At 42.4% G+C, this 17,165-nt stretch overlaps 1 protein-coding gene and 1 long non-coding RNA gene across 4 annotated transcripts in view; one reads left to right on the top strand and one right to left on the bottom strand.

Moving 5' to 3' along the window:
- Positions 1-17,165, top strand: part of Rere (arginine-glutamic acid dipeptide repeats) — a 370,202-nt gene that overhangs the window by 165,072 nt on the left and 187,965 nt on the right. The window lies entirely within an intron of this gene.
- On the bottom strand, positions 2,006-11,200 carry LOC125354537. The gene is made up of 3 exons (XR_007211498.1): positions 10,765-11,200; positions 3,105-3,112; positions 2,006-2,037 (listed from the first exon to the last, which is right to left on the bottom strand). It is a non-coding gene; the product is annotated as an uncharacterized LOC125354537 (long non-coding RNA).

Here is a 17,165-nt window from a genome sequence, read left to right as displayed (position 1 = left end):
GAGCAAAAAGAAGCCAGAGACAGTGCTCAGGCCCTGAGTTCAAGCCCCAGGACCGGCCAAACAAACAAAAAAAGATGTCTGAAAAATTGGGCATTTTGTGGGATAATTTCATGTTGACTCATGAAGATTACAAAATCAATCACTGTCATTTGTATGGGTGGCAAATCCTCTCTGTCAGAGTTTCTTATTTAATAAAATAACTTTAAATTTGAGCTTTATAGAATTCCTGGAAACATTATTATAACTTTCTTATAGTTTAACATAAGAACGAGTGTTTTATATTAGCATTGGAAGGGTTTAAAATTTTTTTGTGTGATGAATTGTCTGGACTTCAAGATGATTTTTGGAAATTGTATCCCTCCTTGCCGGTATATACAGACTTGTTAGCCTATGGCTTTCTGAGTTCTGGTACCACCAAAAAGAAAAAGGTTGGCAGAAAGGAAGCACACAAGAGAAGATAAAGAACTAGAACTATCTATACGAAAATGTAGGCCTGGGAATGTGGCCTAATGGCAAGAGTGCTTGCCTCACATACATGAAGCCCTGGGCTCGATTCCTCAGCACCACGTTATTTAGAAAAAGCAGGAAGTGGCGCTGTGGCTCAAGTGGTAGAGCGCTAGCCTTGAGCAAAAAGAAGCCAGGGACAGTGCTCAGGCCCTGAGTCCAAGGCCCAAGACTGGCAAAATAAACAAAAAACAACCAAAAATGATTTCAAGTATATAGAGAATGAAAGCACAGTATGAAGACCTGTAACCCTCCCCTAGAGGATGGAGGCAGGTAAACCTTGTCTTCTTGTCAGCACGTGCTTGTTGTGTGATGAGATGAGAATCTCTCTGAGCTTTAGATCCTTCACTTACAAAACAAAAAAGTGGATTCAATAGCTGAAGACAAAGTCCAGGGATCCATATTCAGATTTGGATGGGCAGCCAATTAAGCTACTGTCTGTTTGCCCTCTGTCTGCTCAGAGCACATCTGAGCGTGTCCTTTGAGAACCCAGAAGTTCAGATGCACTTCTAGGATGCCTTACCCTCATCTCAAAATGCCATTTTAATGGTTCTCTCATATTTGTTCCTTTCTCAGCACACAAACTTGATCTAAAGTATGCTTACATCCCTAATACAGTAATGAAAGGGAATTTATGCATTGTTGCAAACCAAATTACCACAGACCAGTAAAATCCTAAGTACCAACATTAGTTTCTGAGATAAAATAGCTATTTGTGATACAGTGTACTGCTAATTGTTTGCAGTTCAAGCTCTTAGGAGTGAGAGGTGCTCACATGTACAGACTGCTGGATTTCCTGTATTGCTCAGTTCTACTATTGCTTTATCTTATTTTTACCAACACTGAAAAATCTATGTCAGGAAAAGTTTATCTTTGCAAAAATGTGCTAGTGGCATATTTGATTCATTTTATTAAACCACTTGTGATAAAACTGTTAATGGAGTTATAAATATATAATCAAAAATGAATTTGTTAAAAATTAAGTTAGTTAGGTTCATAAGTTTATATACTTATTTTTTAGTGGCACTGGGATTGAACTCAGTGTCTCTAGCATGTAGCCCTCTACCACTGAGCTTCTGCTTATAAAATTTCTTTTTGGGGCTGGGAATGTGGCCTAGTGGCAAGAGTGCTTGCCTCATATACATGAAGCCCTGGGTTCGATTCCCCAGCACCACATATATAGAAAATGGCCAGAAGTGGTTCTGTGGTTCAAGTGGCAGAGTGCTAGCCTTGAGCAAAAAGCCAGGGACAGTGCTCAGGCCCTGAGTCCAAGCGCCAAGACTGGCAAAAGAATAAAAATTACTTTTCTTTTCTTCCTTCCTTCTTTTTTTTTTTTTTGGCCAGTCCTGCGCCTTGGACTCAGGGCCTGAGCACTGTCCCTGGCTTCTTCCCGCTCAAGGCTAGCTAGCACTCAGCCACTTGAGCCACAGCGCCGCTTCTGGCCGTTTTCTGTATATGTGGTGCTGGGGAATCGAACCTAGGGCCTCGTGTATCCGAGGCAGGCACTCTTGCCACTAGGCCATATCCCCAGCCCTCTTTTTTTTTTTTAAGGAAATAATTACTGGTTGTTTCTCCACTTGGCCTTCTACCTCCCATGCAAAGGGAGAGGGGTTGGAAGCCCAGAGAGCATTATTTGTGGCTGAAGTCTTAGCTGGAGGATGACACAATGTAGTTCCAAGTTCTATTTTTTTTTTTTTAGCTTACTTAAAAAATGTCTTTGTATAAAGGGATTTCAATCCAACATGTCAATCTATTTGTGCAGTGAGCGTATCCACCTGTTTTTTTTTTTTTTGGCCAGTCCTGGGCCTTAGACTCAGGGCCTGAGCACTGTCCCTGGCTTCTTCCCGCTCAAGGCTAGCACTCTGCCACTTGAGCCACAGCGCCGCTTTTGGCCGTTTTTTCTGTATATGTGGTGCTGGGGAATCGAACCTAGGGCCTCGTGTATCCGAGGCAGGCACTCTTGCCACTAGGCTATATCCCCAGCCCGTATCCACCTGTTTTGACTGTACCTGTCACCTCATGCTTCCTGGTTCCATTTTCACATCCATGTGTTGGGCATTATGACCATATTCACCTCCCTTTCCCTTCTCAGTTAGTCCCCCTTCCCCTTTAACCTGACAAGACTTGCTTCAGCTTGCTGGTATTTTGTTGGACTAGTCTGTTAATTATTTTCACTCTCCTCCCTGAATTGTTGGAATTCATATGGGTTTGTGTAACTCATAAACCATCCATTACATACCACACAATACATTTTTCCAGGTAACACAGCGTGAATATTTCATCATGTTTTGCCTTTTGCATTTTTTTATGTTTGCCTGTGATGCTGACTTTGACACTTTTGAATCTTTGATAGAGAGACACTGGTTGCCACACAGCAGGACCACACGAGCCTGGTCCCTTTTAGCTTCATTACATATGGCTGCATTGCTCTGGGGCCCTGAGACAGTGTAGAGTTTGGCTAGAAAGGCAGAATGATCTGAAACAGCAGCAATAAAATGTCTGGGGATCTTCAGGCATTTGAGACGGAGGAGACTGGATTCCAAGAATCTAAGGAAGCTGCTGGAGCATAGTCTCACAAGCCAAATTAGCCTGAGAAATACCCACCCACCTCCTCAGTCCTTGAGGGTAGGAGAAACTCAAAACAGAATGAGAGTTGATTGGTGTAACTGGATGCAAAGCGTATTGTCAGGGATGACAGCAAACAGATTTATATTTCAATCAGGAAGCACACTGGCATATTATATTGTCTAGATTTTTTGAATGTTTTTCTAGTCCTGAAATACTGCAGAAATATCTTTACCTGTTATTTAAATTCAACATTTGCTTAATTATTTCTGAAATTTGAGGAATCTTCTTACTCAGAATTTTTGTTTCCTTCTAGTTTTCCCTTCGTTAGTATTGTCTTTGCAGTGTTAAAATACATACCTACAGTTGTCTACAGATTGGCACAGTTACCCTTCTAATGGACGCACTGGTCTTAAGATTTCAAGTAAATTTATTAACAAACAAGATGGCTGCACAAAATAATCTGGTGCATTTTGTAAATTGTTTATAAGGAAGACAGGTGGTGTTAATTGACAGATCCATGGTTTGGCCCATAGAAGTTGAAATGCTGCTGTGGTTCTTGTGGCTTAAGTAGGGACGTCACATAGGTGAAAGCCAGGGTCTCTAGAAGCAGAAGGAAAAACAGAATGACAAAGGTGCTGGTCTGTTTGAGAATGGTGTGGCAGGAAAGGCACTGTGATTAAATTTCTTATGTTGTCACTGAGCTGTAAGGTTGAAGATAACACTTCTGCTGAAACAGGAATCAATACTCATTCCTGATGCACTAAATTATTAAAAAGAGCCTCCTTACAACTGTTCCATTATCTAGGATTTGCCTCAGCTGGTGATTTGTCAGGCAGAGGGAGATTTGTGAGGCATTTTGTATTAAAATTAGTCAGTAGCTGGTGAGTCCCTTTGGATAATTCCCTTCCATTTTACAGTGCTCTTGAATTCTATTGTGATTTGCTTTTGCCTGAGTGGCTTTGGTGGAGGGTAGGGGGGCTTGTTCATTGGATACATAGACACAGTTTTGTTTTTTTTTTTCACCTTGCTCTTCTGTTTTCTTTTGTGGCTGTGGGTGCCTGGTTAACAGATTGTTTAGTGACACCTTAGAAAACATCAAATGCATTTGACATGTTTCATTAACCTGGCAATATGATGAGTCTACGTTAATCATATTCTTCCCTTAGCAGGGGAAGAATGTAGAGCTGGTTTTGTTTTGTAGCATGGCAGGAGTGGGAGAGTTAATGTTAGATGGCTGATAGGATTTCTGTGAACTGAAAGAGAAAAAGTAGAGGGCGGATAGCTCAGTGACAGAGCTCTTACTTAGTAGCATGGGTTTGATTCTTCAGCAGGATGTGGTGTGGAGAAAGTGGCCCAGTTTGGGATTGCTAGGGGAAAGAAACTAGCCTTGTGCTGCTTTGGTGCTGGTCCTGTCCAGTGTACCAGGATGGCTAGGGCTAGGGAAGGAAGAGAGGAGTCTGGGCACACATGCTCACTGCTTTCCTTCTGGCTGGGAGACTGGGTCAGAGGTTTTGTCATGTGGAGTAAGAATTGGATTTGTCAGTTGGACCAGCACACTTGTATCTGCTAGGTGTGGGTTACAGCAGGACCATGAGACAGAAAATGATACAAAATCACATTGTGCCTTCCTGGCCTGATGCTCACATGTTACAACCCTTCTCTCGCATGTCGGGAGAAGGCCAGGCAGGATGGCAGAGGTTATTTAGCTGACATTTAGGAAAGTCCTGGCAGTGCTGTGTGTGGTAGATCCAGTCTGATGAGCACCTTGCTGGGAGGCTGACCTTTCACAGGAGAAGCCAGCTTCTGGTGGAGCTCCACATGAATGTGGATGGAGGGAGAAGTGCTGCTTTCTAGGCTTGTAGCCCTGGCTCCTGGGTGCTGTGTCTGCTGGAGGACTGGGAATGCCCTTCATGTCCCACCTGTCATATGCTAGGAGCCAGAGGCTATGTACATTTTCTTTATTTCTCTCTTTCTCTCTCCTTCCTTCCTTTCTTCTTTCCTTCCTGTCCTGGGGCTTGAACTCAGGACCTAAGCACTGTCCCTAGCTTCTTTTTGCTCAAGGCTAGCATTCTACCACTTGAGCCACAGCACCACCTCTGGCTTTTTCTATACATGTGATGCTGAGGAATCGAACCCAGAGCTTCATGTATACGAACCAAGCACTTTACCACTAGGCCACATTCCCAGTCCCACATTTTCTTTTTTTTGTTTGTTTGTTTGTTTTGCCAGTCCTGGGGCTTGGACTCAGGGCCTGAGCACTGTCCCTGGCTTCTTTTTGCTCAAGGCTAGCACTCTGCCACTTGAGCCACAGTGCCCCTTCTGGCCATTTTCTATATATGTGGTGCTGGGGAATTGAACCCAGGGCTTCATGTATACGAGGCGAACACTTTACCACTAGGCCATATTCCCAGCCCCAGCCCCACATTTTCTTATAGATAGTTCTAGTTCTTTATTTTTTCTTGTGTGCTTCCTTTATGCCAAACCTTTTTTTTGGGTGTGTGTGTGTGGTACTGATATTTGAACTTGGCTTTGCACTTGCTAGGCTGGTGCTTGCCACTTGAGCTGTGGTTCTAGTTCTGCTTTTTGCTGATTGGATGGAGATGGAATCTAATGAAATTTTTTTTACCCGGATTGGCTTTGAACCATGATCCTCTGGATCTCTTGAGTAGGTAAGATTATAAGCAGGAGCCACTGGTACCCAGCAGGTTTGTGTGTGTGTGGGGGGGGTACTTTTCATAGTGTATTGTGAGTTGCTTGTTAGAAGTTTCCACTACCAGGTTGTTTTCGGAATTAGAATGCATTCTGGTTGAAAGAATAAGTAAAAGATACAGATGGTTGTCTGTCTGGAGTGAGAGGTGGTGTTAGGACAGGCCGGTTGCCTGCACACTTGATAATCCTAGTCGGGCAGTCTAGAATACACCTTTGTTTCAACACAGTAATTTGGAATGTACTTCTAACCATGCACTTCGACTTTTTTTTTTTAATTAAGCTGCTTTGAAAGCAGTTAGAATTCTTGTGAGCATATTACTTTATCTGAAAAACACATACAATTCATTAACATTTTGTGGTAGAAGACAGAGCAGCTGAGACCCAGATTGCTGCTGCTTTCATTTCCTACTGGGATTAAGTGACGCTTTTCTATTTCTTAAGGGAATATGATTATTCAGCAAGGCAGTTGAGCAGATAAAAGAAGTTTTTCTACATGAAGCCCTGAAAACTCTTAACAGTCTGAACACTTTATCAAGAATCTAGTGAACTGTATATTTAGAAGGCTAGTGGAAGCCAGGCACCAGTGGCTCATACCTGTAATGCTAGCTACTCAGGAGGCTGAGATCTAAGGAATCATGCTTTGAAACCAACCCAGCAGGAAAGACTGTGAGACTCTTACCTCCAATTAGCTACCAGAACCTGGAAGTGGCACTGTGGCTCAGTGTAGAGAGCTAGACTTGAGCACTGAGAGGCTCAGGGACAGTGCCCAGGCTCTGAGTTCAAGCCTCACAACTGCGCGCCCCCCTCCCAGAAAAAGCAAGTGGAAACTCCCTTGTTGTGTGATGCTGATCAATAGATCACATCCACTTTTTCGTATGTCCTTCTATTTGTGCCATGGCTCTGACGGAATGGAAGCCTGTATTGTCGATGTCATTCCTTCCTTGTGACAGTAACCAGTAACCAGTCGGGTTTTCCGCCACACTGCGGGTAGCAGAGACCTTCTAGTCACAGAATTTCTACACACCTGTCTTGTATGTTTTTAATTTCCATCAGCTTTTTGTTTGGGTTATCAGTTCCGAAATCTGATTAAATTAGAGGTAACATGAATTTCTTGGAAAATTCAAATACCTGATTAAAAATGTAAGTACAAAATAGGATGGTTAAGCACTTGCTTACCCACTAAGGGAAACAATAGGAAATGAAAACCCAGTTGACTTTCCTTCTTAGTAATCTACATCTTGGGCATCTGTCAAAACTAGAGTTTTGTCCTATTCTGGCTAGCATCAGGTAAACTGGAGATACTTTTCAGATGAAGTTAAATGTTTGATATTGTCATAGGCAAAAGTAATTTGACATGGCTGATCTAGACAAGCAACTTTTCAGCAATCCACTTCTGCTCCTCAGGACATCCTGGGAAGCCCGGGGAGTGACTCCAGGCCAATGGTTCTTTACCACTGAGGGGACGCTTCAGAAATCATCTGATTGACAGTTGTTCTGGGGACTCTTACTGATGTTGAAAGACAGTATCTTACTATTAGCCTTATTCTCCAAACCACCTATAAGAAACATTACTACTTATTGATAGGTTCTATCTAAATCTCATATTAGTGTTTCAGATTTTGAGTCTAAAGTTTGAGGGGTTGTATTATAAGCTAACCTAATGTGATGTACATTATTCAATTTTAGTTGCTGTATTAATTGCTGCATTTATTATAAACTGGTATGGCAGCTCATGCCTGTAGTCTTTAGCTACTCCAGAGTCTAAGCCAGGAAGATTGCTTGTGCCCACAAGTTTGAGTCAACCTGAGCCACATAGTAAGATCTCATCTCAAAAACAAGTTGGAAGCCAGGCACCAGTGGTTCATTCCTATAATCCTACCTACTCAAGAGGCTGAGATGTAAGGATCATGCTTCAAAAGCCAGCCTGGGCATGGGGCTGGGGATATGGCCTAGTGGCAAGAGTGCCTGCCTCATATACATGAGGCCCTGGGTTCGATTCCCCAGCACCACATATACAGAAAATGGCCAGAAGTGGCACTGTGGCTCAAGTGGCAGAGTGCTAGCCTTGAGCAAAAAGAAGCCAGGGACAGTGCTCAGGCCCTGGGTCCAAGCCCCAGGACTGGCAAAAAAACAAAACAAACAAACAAAAGCCAGCCTGGGCAGTAAAGTCCATGAGATTCTTATCTGCAGTTAACCACCAAAAAGCAGGAAGTAGAGCTATGGCACAAGTGGTAGGGCACTACCCTTGAACAAAAAGCTCAGGAACAGTGTGCCCAGGCCCCGAGTTTAAGCCCCAGGACACCCCCCCCCCCAGGTTGTATGGAGTATGTAAATAATACTTGTGATTTTGCCTCTTTATCATCTTTATACAGATTCTTTGATAGTACTGTAGAACAAATTATGCCTTCACTGTAGCCATTAAACTTGCTTTTGTCATTACTGTTTAACTATGGCATTATAGTCTTCTACTCAGGGGCATATATACTTTCAAGATCATTTGCATTGTGTATTACATATGATTGTGATGAGGTAATTTCCCTTCACTGAGAGGTAGATTGCTCTTGTCAGAAAGGTACCCAGCTGGCTTCCTTTTTTCTGTTCCGTATTTTCTGTTACTAACACAAGCTATTTAATCTTCAAGGACACTAGTTTTCATAGCTGTCAAGTGGAGATAATATTCATCATGCTTACTTCATTGGGTTATTCTCATGTGAGAAAGAAAGACTGATAATGTATTGAAAATTTTGCAGTAGCAAATATATGGATCAGTTACCAGTTGTATATAATGAAACCCTAATCACACATGCATGTCCTCATATGACAAGGTGCTTTCCAGGGCAATAGAGAGACCCAGCCCTCAGTCTCCTGCTGTCTGCTCTGGTGTCCTTAGGGCAGGTTCCTTGTCAAAAGTGTGTTGTGATCACAGATGCTGCACATTGTAGGATGCTGTGCCCCAAATCATGGCTCGTGGACCGAACTGTTACTAGTTACTGTTACTAGTCCACCATGGGATGTATATTATGTATAGAATTGGGAAGGAAAGTAATTCCTTAGAACTTTTTTGTGTGTGCCAGTTTGGAGTTTGAACTCAGGGCCTGAGTGCTGTCCATTAGGCTTTATTACTCAAGGCTGGCACCCTACTACTTGAGCTACAGCTCTACTTCCAGCTTTTTGGTGATTAATTGGAGATAATTCTCATGGACTTTCCTGCCGTTGATCTCATCATCTAGGATTATAGGCATGAACCACGGGCACCTGGCTCAGAAACTTTTTAGCAACTTAACATTTCATAGCATTTTGTTGGTTTTATGAAAGTATTGCTCAGCAGTATATTGGGGGACCCTGGTTCATCCCCACACCCAGGCAGCTGAAGGCAGGCACACAGAGACAAGAGTTGGGTAGGCCTTTTCCTGAGCATTGGGAGTAGCTCTCCTATCACTTTGGTTTGTGTAAGGCTTTTTCCACTTTGAAGGGTGCTCTGCAGTGGATTTTGGCTGGGTTCCAGTAATATTGAAGCTCTGTTACAGTGGGGAAAGTGGTAGTTAAATAGGCAGTGAGCAGTCTGTACCACAGCTGGACATGTCTGAAATCACTCAGCCAGAGCCAGATCCATAAACACAGTGTGGTATGTTAGTAACAACCCCAGGGATTATAGCCATTTCTGGGGAAAGGAAAAAATATGCAGAGTACCAAAAGCAGAATAGAATTAGGCAAGAGATCATATGACTTTTGCTTGCAGAACTTGTCATTTCAATATATTTTACATGTGTATGTAATTTGATGAATTGTATCTGAATTTGTGGTTCATTTATAGTTAATCTTGAACTCACTAAGTTCTTTCTAGGATAAGATGTGGAAAGATAGGGCTGGGGATATGGCCTAGTGGCAAGAGTGCCTGCCTCATATACATGAGGCCCTGGGTTCGATTCCCCAGCACCACATATACAGAAAATGGCCAGAAGTGGCGCTGTGGCTCAAGTGGCAGAGTGCTAGCCTTGAGCAAAAAAGAAGCCAGGGACAGTGCTCAGGCCCTGAGTTCACGGCCTGGGACTGGCCAAAAAAAAAAAAAAAAAGATGTGGAAAGATTACTTGAAAATGGTACTTTGTATGTTGAGCCCCAGTAGTGGTTCACACCTGTAATCCTAGCAACTCAGGAGGCTGAGATCTAAGAATGGCCCTTCAAAGCAAACCTGCACAGGGAAGTTCATTTCTACTTCTTATCTTCACGTAACCACCAAAAACCCATAAATGGAGCTGTGGCTCAAGTAGTAGAGCACAGCCTTGTGCAAAAAAGCTTAGGGACAGTGTCCAGGTCCCAATACTGGCACAAAAACAAAACACCAACTCTCTCACACACACTTTCTTTCTCTCTCACATACACATATACATATATGTACGTGTGTAAATATATATATACACACACACACATACTTTTGTGGTTTGAAACTGTCATGAAATTTTCTGTGTAAATGCGTATAGAGTGGAAATTGGGGTGAATTTGAAAGATGTCTGTAGATAAAGGGCTAGAGTTGGATGCCATTGGCTCACACCTGTAATCTGTTTTTTTTTTTGCCAGTCTTGGAGCTTGAACTTGGGGCCTGAGCACTGTCCCTTGTCTCTTTTTGCTCAAAGCTAGCACTCTACCACTTGAGCCACAGTGCTGGCTTTTCTATATATGTGGTGCTGAGGAATCGAACCCAGGGCTTCATGTATGTGAGGCAAGCACTCTATCACTAGGCCATATTCCCAGTCCCAGCACATAGTCTTGATTGATCATTTGCCATTCATCATTACTGAGAGAACTAGTATGAAACTAGTGTGATAGGTCACCAATAGTCCATGGTTTCTGGGAAGTGAAAATTTTGTTTTCAGACTATCTCAGTCTCTTGTCTGTCTGTCTGTCTGTCAGTCTGTGTGTGTTTCTTCTTTTAAGAAATATAATGTTTTCATGGAGTTTACCTTGGGAAACCATCTTCATACTACCAGATTGTTTAAAGAGGAAAACAACCCTGATTTTCCAACTCTAGATGGCTTGATATTTACTACCTTGTTGGTTGGAGGAGGTCAGGACAGGGTGTAGTAGATCTGATGGCAAGGCTGCAGGCCTTCCCCTCCTCCCCCCAAAGCCTGCTGACATTGTTCCCTACTGGTCACACATATTTGAGAAGCTCAAGCTCAGATCTCATCTGAAATCGCTAAATAACTTCAGTTGGTGCAGATCTTGAGGACTCACAGCTGAATTAGGATAGTTGGCTCAGTAATTGCTTGGGTATGCTTCCTCCTCAGCAATTCTTGACCTGTTTATAGAAAAAGAAACCCATACAGGATTCTGGGTGATCTCCTGCAGCTGCTGTGAGTCACTGTGGCTGAGGAGAGTGGGAAGTCAGTAAGCTTTCAGCGGAGTGGAGGAAGTACAATCTAAGGACTGTCCCTGGCTTCTTTTTGCTCAAGGCTAGCACTCTGCCACTTGAACCACAGCGCCACTTCTGGTCGTTTTCTATATATGGGATGCTGAGGAATCAAACCTAGGGCTTCATGTATATGCCACCAAGCCATATTCCTGGCCCCCACAGGCCACATTGATACGTTTCCTTGGTGCTTAGAAGCATTGCCTTCTTGTGTCCTAACTTGCACACATTAGGATTTAATAAACTATGCTAAAAGGTATAGTTTATGTGCTCTTGTCCACTAACACATATACCAGAGTGGAAATACCTACAGAATAGCTGTCTTTGAGTGAGTATGACCTGTAGACGACAAAGGAAGACATTTTCCTCTCTGTCAGCCTTAATTCTGTACAGTTTCATAAAATTTGTTCCATCAGTTAGTTTTACCTCCCAGATAGAATTTGAACCCTGTGAGGGAGAAAACCATTTTTAAGCATTTCTACCATTCTCTGTGATACCTAGTATTTCTTGTCACAGTTTGCCCAGTTATATAGTCTTCATTTTTAAAATAATTTTTGGTGCTGGAAGTTGACCAGGGCCTTAAGATAACAAGCATACGCTCCACCACTGAACTATACTCCCAGTTCTTTGTCATATGGGACAACTGCTATCTGAAATCATTGTATTTGTTTATTTGGTTTTTCTGGCCCTACCTATAGCTAGATTTGCCGCTGTTGCAACTGGCATCAGCCAAAAAGGCTCTCCCCTAAAAGGACTGACCCCAGACTATCCTCAGACAGGGCAAGTCATGATTTCAGGGAAGCAGCAGCAAACCCAAGAGTCATCACAGTTCATAGCATGTATCAGAACTTACATAGGGAGGACCACAGTACTCTAGCAGACATAAGGAATATAAGACATAAGCAATGTCCATAAGGAAGAGAGTCTGTCTGAGACTCTAAGGAATTGGGAACAGGATTAGAGCCAGTTTCTGTAAGACCCAGCTTTCACTTAAAATTGTAGTCAATAAATAGGTACTGAATAAATGGATTAAGGAAAGCAGATACTTTTGTAATTTAACAGACTTAAAAAAATATCCAAGTCAGTAATCCTTTTCTTGTTTTAAGTAGGAAAGAACACAGAAAATAATACCTCTCACCCCCCCGCCCCCCCACTGGGCGCTGTCCCTGAGCTTCTTTTGCTTAAGGCTGGTACTGTACCACTTGAGGCCAGTGCCATTTCTGGCTGGCTTTTTTTTTTTTTTTTTTTTTTTTTTTTTTTTTGGCCAGTCCTGGGCCTTGGACTCAGGGCCTCAGCACTGTCCCTGGCTTCTTCCCGCTCAAGGCTAGCACTCTGCCACTTGAGCCACAGCGCCGCTTCTGGCCGTTTTCTGTATATGTGGTGCTGGGGAATCGAACCTAGGGCCTCGTGTATCCGAGGCAGGCACTCTTGCCACTAGGCTATATCCCCAGCCCTTTTCTTTTTTTTTTTTTTTTGAGTAGTTTATTGGAGATAAGAGTCTCACAGAGTTTCCTGTCTGGGCTTGCTTTGAACCACAATCCTCAGATCTCAGCTTCCTGAGTAGCTAGGATTACAGCCAGAAGATAATTCTTAAAATGACAAAGGGAAGGAGGAAATGGATGAATGGAAAGAGGAATGGTGGGTGAATAGTCATAAGATTCAATGTACATATGGGAAAATAGAACAAGGAAACAGGCTGGTAGAGGAAGGGATAGGTGGGGGATTATGGAAGGAGTGACTAATCAGGATGCATTGCATACATAAATGGGCATACTAAATTGTAACTGCCTTGTATAACTTTGAAAATGAATGTGTATATATATTTAATAACAAGGCAACCTCTAAGAGATGAAATGTGAAAGAATGATTTAATCAATTAATGCTGAGATTGAACTGAGGGCCTTAACTTGCCATGAACAGGTGCCCTACCACTTGAGCAATGCATCCAGCACCAAGTTGGTGATTTCTTTTCCCCCTTCCTGTCCCCCTGAACTTAGGGCCCCATGTTTTTGCTTGGCTTTGTTTTCTGCTCTAAGTTGTTGCTCTACCACTTGAGCCACACTTCTATGTCCAGCTTTTTTTGCTGGTTAAAAGTCTCACAGACTCATCTGTCCAAGTTTGCTTCTAACCATAGCCTTTAGCTCTCAGCCTCCTGAGTAGCTAGGATTACAGGCATGAGCCACCAGCTCAAGACAGCGATTTCTTTTTTTTGGGGGGGGGGGTGGAGGGCGGGTGTTAGTTGTGGGGCTTGAACTCAGGTGCTGTCCCTGAGCTTTCTTGTTCTACCATTTTGAGCCACGGTGCCACTTCCAGTTTTCTGGTAATTAATTGGAGATGAGAGTCTCACAGAAACTTTGCTGCCAAGATCTCAGCTTCCTGAGTAGCTAGGATTACAGGCATGAGCTACCGGTGCCCAGCAAGTCATTGATTTCTTAAGCCATGTTCTGGGTCTCCTCTGAATACAAGTTTCAAGAGACAGGCTCTGGGGTCTTATTTCTACCTGAGGTTTGATTTCGCTTCATAAAGATTTTACTTGATACTCAAAGGACCAATGCTTCCTCAGTTCCACGGTAACTGACGCTGCTTAGCTGTATCACTCTAGCCAGGTTGGTGTCAGAACTTGGCACAGATTGTCTTTTAAACTTGGGCCCTGTGTGAGTTTTTGGCTGCTCAGGGATAGGCTGCTTTTAGGCTCACATGCTTACTCCTCATACAGTTAGTTACAGGTTGTAGCCCTGAGTCACCTAAAACAAAAGTGGCCTCCAAGAGACTGAATAAGTGACTTCCCAGATCAGAAGGGGTAGCAAAGGTGGATCTGAGGACTTCTGGCCCGGGCACATGTGAAGCCTTGGGTTCGATTCCCCAGCACCACATATATAGAAAATGGCCAGAAGTGGCGCTGTGGCTCAAGTGGCAGAGTGCTAGCCTTGAGCAAAAAGAGGCCAGGGACAGTGCTCAGACCCCTGAGTCCAAGGCCCAGGACTGGCCAAAAAAAAATAAAAAAATAGGATGAATTTAAAAGAGGCAGGTATATTTTGCGGGGGATGCAGGGATGAAGAGCATTGCTAGAATATGAAAAATTACATTAAAGTTTGAGGATTTTTTTCAGTGATTTATCTAAAATAATTCCACTGTTAATTGGTCTTTTAAAGTATCTTCATTAATTCAGCTGGCATTTTAAAAATGAATAATGCATGCACAACAGTCCATTGTACAACAGCAGAGAAACAGGAATTCCTCTCGCTCACCTGAAAGGCCAGCTCCGGGGCTTCGATTCGCTGGCACATTGCAGGAGTTTAAGAAATTATTTGTGTATATAAGAACCTGTGTAAGCTATTGCCTGTGCACTTGGGTTCCAGGTGAGGAGGAGAAATGAGATCCGCATGGATCTGGTGTCACAGGTCCCCACACCCTGCAGAGTAGGGTGGTACCACTTGGGTTAGCAGGCTGTAAGGTAGAACTTCTGAATAATTAAATTAAGAATTTTGACTGGTGAGCAGCAATACTTTTTTAGATAAAAGATGGAGACAATATTCTTGTTGACTATTGACATCTAGCTTTGTTTAGTAAACTGAGTAATTGGAGATAGAACTGGAAGCTGTGCTGAGCTCCAAACCAAGAAAGCCCGTTCCTTAGTGGGTTGACAGGGAATTGCACACTGCCTATTGGCAGGAGAGTACATGACCAGACTGTTAGACTGGTGATAGAGTTGATTAGGGAGCTAAAAGTAGATTGAGTCTAAAGTAGTTTGAGTCTAAGCAATATGAGGGCTTAAGACAGACAGTAAGAGTACGGGTGTGGGCATTAAAGCTGTCAAACATTTGTCTGCTTTGTAGCAAAATGTATGTATCATCGATGACAGTGAGCTTGTATTCTAGGTAGGGAAGAGTTTGATTTCAGTGGAATAATTGGAAGGATGACGGGAGAGAGAAATGATTCTGGTTTTGACACTTATGAATAGAGGCCGAGAGAGGGGTTCAGTCATTTCCTACAATCCATCACATTGAGAGCCAGATTTTAACTACAGGTGTCCCTAAGTTAAAAACACAAACAAACAAAAAACCCTTTATTTTCCAGCTCTAATGGTCCATAGCTAACACATGAGAACAATACTGAAGACTGGATGTCCAGGACTCCTTGACCTCAGATAGAGGTGCCATTAGATGAGTGAGAGCATTCCTTTAAGCTTTACATACCTAGAGATTTTGGAATGGCTTTCTTCATCACAGGCTTTTGTGCCTGTGCCATTGATTGTATGAGGCAGTAAATGATACAAGAAGAGTTTTGTTAATTAATATTGCAAATCTTTGCTTAAATTGTGGTTTTCTGGGCTGTTCTTACTACAAGAATGTCCTTCTGTTGTGCCAAGACAGAGAAGGAATTTTTTTACACACCAAGCAGCTATTCATTCTTTCTATATCCTGTGACAATTCTAGCTGCTTTCTTGTATCTCTGCCTTTTTTTTTTACATACATTTTCTAATTTGTTTTGTTTTATTTGGATGCTGTATTTTCTTTTAACTAGAAACCACATAATTATGAAATGTATGAATTTGTGGGTATTGGTAAAATGAATGTTTATCTGCTGTATAGTGTATTTGCCATCTGGTCTGCAGCTGAAATCTGTCTGAGGCGTGATGTTGCCCTTTCTTTTGGTGGGACTGGTCCATTAGGGGTCCTCCCTTTTTCCTGGATCCCTCGTGTAGTTAGCACTAATCCATCACAGCTTTGGCCCCTCTCACCGACCTTAGATGCGCTGACAGTTCCTCTACAGCATACTTAAGTCCTCATGTCCATTAGAACCCCTGCTTTCTTTTACTGGGAAATGATGTTTCAAGAATGTAATCTGTGACATTTAGGTCTCCTTGCTGTTGGATTGTTTATGTTAGATAATTTTGATTTAGATACTACTGTAAAAGTGTATTTCTGTCATTTCAGTGGACAATGCTGGAAAATATATATTATACTATACCAGTCATAATAAAATTTCTCATTTCAGTCATCACTGAGTTTTTATTTAACCTTAGCTGTATTCCATCCTCTCCTTTCACCCAGAGATTCTTGGCTCCCAGGAATACAGACAGAACAGAATTAGAATATCTGGTAATTATGTTCCTTACCTCATCTACTTGTATAATAATTTCTGGGTAATAATTAATACTAACACTGCTATTTATGATTTCTGAGAATGGTGAAAGAGGAGAGGTTTGCTCTCTCCCCATGTATTTTCATATTCATACTGTAATCTTCTCTCCTTCACCCTCATTTAATTTTAGTTCTTCCAGTTGCTGTGAATCAGTTATCACTAGCCATGCTCTTGTTAAGTGCCTGAAGTTTGTCTTGTAAAGGCCTTCAGAAGGGCTTATGACAATATGCCTGACAGAATATTTAGAACAGGTTATTTATGTCCTGGCACCAAGGGCAGTTTTTCTGGTTCACACTTCTTTTGTTTGTTTGCCTTATATGTGCAGCTACTTTTTTTTTTCTTTCTGGCAGAAAGCACTACAAGTGAAGTCCAATTATAGCCCAGTACAGAAACTCATTCCTGTAATCCTAGCTATTCAGGAGGGTGATATTTGAGAATCACTGTTCAATGACAGCTCTGGCAGACAGATGTCTGAGTTTTTATCTCCAATTAACCAGCAGAAAAGCTGGAAGATAAAAGAGGAGGCGGGGAATGGGAGAGAGAAAGGAGAAAAAAGGGTGGGGACACACATCCAGCACACCTTGAGTACAGGGGCAGGCATGGTAGAACACAGCTGTAATCTCAACTGCTTGAGAGCCTAAGATTGCAGGAACACAAGTTCAAGCCTGGTGCACCATAACATATCAAGAACCTCTTAGACAAGAAAGAGAGGAGAGAAGAGGTGACATACATCACAGATAGGCAAGGGATAACCAACACACAACAAAGGGGGTGGGGAGGAAAACAACAACAAAAATCAAAAGAGCTAAATAAATACTGAAAACAAAAGGC

This window comes from Perognathus longimembris, chromosome 7 (assembly GCF_023159225.1).
Source record: "Perognathus longimembris pacificus isolate PPM17 chromosome 7, ASM2315922v1, whole genome shotgun sequence".
Lineage (NCBI taxonomy): Eukaryota > Metazoa > Chordata > Mammalia > Rodentia > Heteromyidae > Perognathus > Perognathus longimembris.
Note: the sequence above shows the minus strand (reverse complement) of the source record. Positions and strands in the feature narration are given on the sequence as shown.